We start from the raw sequence: 2,423 nt of genomic DNA, 5'->3' as shown, positions 1-2,423 counted from the left end.
ACACGGCCTCGCCGAACACATTGGGGCGCCAAATAAAGGAGAAGTCAAGAAGATATCTTTAAATGCCTTAGATCTCAGAGGGTTGAGCAATAGAAGGTGCAGCTAAGATTTCTCTTGTGTGTGTTTGCAGAGCCACACTACCAACGGAAGACAGTTCTGCTACAGAGAAAGTTTCCAGTGGGCTCAGAAAATCTAACATCAGCTGCAGTAAACCGTGGGCAGCGGTCAGCAGCTTTAAAGATGGATTATGTAGCTTGAAACTTAGCTTGGTTTTGCATGTAATAAATACATACTCTTTGTCTTTTAATCATTTTTACGTAATTGTGGCTATGTGTGACTGGCCAGACCTTCCCCACAGCTCTGCAATGCAAGACTAGTATCTCAAAGCCTTAAAGAATGACCTGGATATTTAACAAGCTTGCTCAAGGTTAAATCCTATTAATATAGCATTCACACTAGTGATTGTAATCCAATTTAACAGCCACTTAATCACTTTAATGTCTTCTTTATGAAGCCATGTATACTGAATGTGCACGTACACTTTGAGTTGTTAACATTCTGTAATTGTTATGTGTGCACATCTATTAATTACTATGTTCAGTTATTTTATATGGCATGTAAGTAGGGCATCATTGGAAATGAGAGCTTACTCTCAATTGGCCCTCCTGAATAAATAAAGTTGATACATATGTTTCCAGATTCTAAACGTTTGACTCCGTATTCAATTATTAAAATATGCGGTTTTCTAATCAACTGCCAGCATGTCTTCCACCGGCCAGCCTTCTGCCCCACCATTGGAGGAACAACTGCAGTTGATCCAACATGGTCCTGACTAACCAAACAGTTCAAGCTTACCTTAGAGGGTTTTTGTGTGCAAAATACACATTTGTTTTATTTTTCTTTAAAGGAAGGTTCAGATTGTCAGAGTTTAATGAAGTTAAAATATATTTATGCAGAAATCTATTGTGGAGAATATTAACATTTTGAAGTAGGTTGGTTTTGTGGCCAGGATTATCTTGCCAGTAATATTGAAACTGCTTGTTTTTCAGTGATAATTCATGCATGCATGCAATTGATATTTTAAGTTTGATAGTGGTGCTCTAGCATCTGTGCTTGATTGCATACATGCTCCTAATTATTTATGGACCATTAAAACAAAAACTTGTTGCAAATTTTTGAGCTTCAAGAGTTAAATCTTACTGTTGGGATAGCTGCATAAAGTGTACAAGCATTATAGATGACACACTGGCTGACCTGACAATTGTCTAATAACATTAAATATTGATATTGTGCACTGGGTAAGGAATTGTTTACCAAAACTGATCTACACACATGGCATTACGTGACAGATTGTAATTAGGCTGTATAGTGACAAAATAATTAGTGATGCCTTATACTTTTTGACTTTGTTAGTCTTTTTCTTGACTACTAAATCTGTTTCTCTGATTTCCATTTCTGCAAATTCCTTATTGGTAGATTTTGTTTATCCTGTTCAACAAAGGACATATGTTAAAGTCCATATTCATTACATTTTGAGATGTATAGATCCAAAAGCACGAAAAAATTTGGTTTTCACAGTGTTCCATGTTTCACCTTTTTCAGTAACAATTCTGAACATAAACATGATACAATTACCATGACCTAAAACTATGACAGTATCTTTAAGTAAAGTGTTCTGTCACATAGGCAGTGAGGCAGTTTTGCTTTGTATTACACAATATAGTAAGTAAATATGTGCTTTTCTATTGATGTAAACATATTTTGTCAAGTTACAGTGTAGCTTCTGGATGGTTTGGTTTCTCTTTAAGACCGACTGTTGCTGCTCTGGAGGGAACTACAAGAACTGTTGGGTCCTTGTCAATTATGGAGTGGGGTGTGACCTACTTTATCTGTAAAGTGTCTTGAGATACTCTAGTAGGAATGATACTTAATAAAATTGAATTGAATTACGATACATATAGGAATGCTTACGAAAATGCACAAGGTTGCAATATAAATCTGATGACATGTTATCATATCTTCAAATGGCTCAAAGGCTGCTGAAGTATTCCATTGTTGTGTTGCAGATAGTAATGTTCACTGATGGAACAACAACATGTAACTGTGTTAGAGTGGCTGTCACAATAGCAAAGTCACTGTCTATGTATAAACACCATTATAGTATGGTTATGCATTCCAACATTATCACTATGCCTCTTTGCCACAGCTGAAGTGGAGTTTGCCCCCTTGGTTGAAGCGTGTAGAGAGATCGTTTGGAACAGTCAGACGTTTGAAATGAGTTTACAGAAATCTCGGGTTCACAAAAGTAGTGTAACATATGAAAGCTTGTCAAACAAGACGGCGTAAAACACAGTTCACAAATGGTCAAAACACAAAAATACAGTCTTAGCTTCTAAAAATCATGTTGGTCAACGTTTTGGGCT

General features: G+C 36.4%; 1 long non-coding RNA gene across 1 annotated transcript in view; it reads left to right on the top strand.

Annotated features, from left to right (window-relative positions):
* LOC116693491 (uncharacterized) overlaps positions 1–307 on the top strand; it is a 1,754-nt gene extending 1,447 nt beyond the window's left edge. Inside the window, exon 3 of the long non-coding RNA XR_004332927.1 lies at positions 133–307. This is a non-coding gene — a long non-coding RNA (uncharacterized LOC116693491). The remainder of the gene's footprint in view (positions 1–132) is intronic.
* The last annotated feature ends 2,116 nt before the right edge of the window (positions 308–2,423 follow it).

This window comes from Etheostoma spectabile, chromosome 8, assembly GCF_008692095.1.
Source record: "Etheostoma spectabile isolate EspeVRDwgs_2016 chromosome 8, UIUC_Espe_1.0, whole genome shotgun sequence".
NCBI lineage: Eukaryota > Metazoa > Chordata > Actinopteri > Perciformes > Percidae > Etheostoma > Etheostoma spectabile.
Note: the sequence above shows the minus strand (reverse complement) of the source record. Positions and strands in the feature narration are given on the sequence as shown.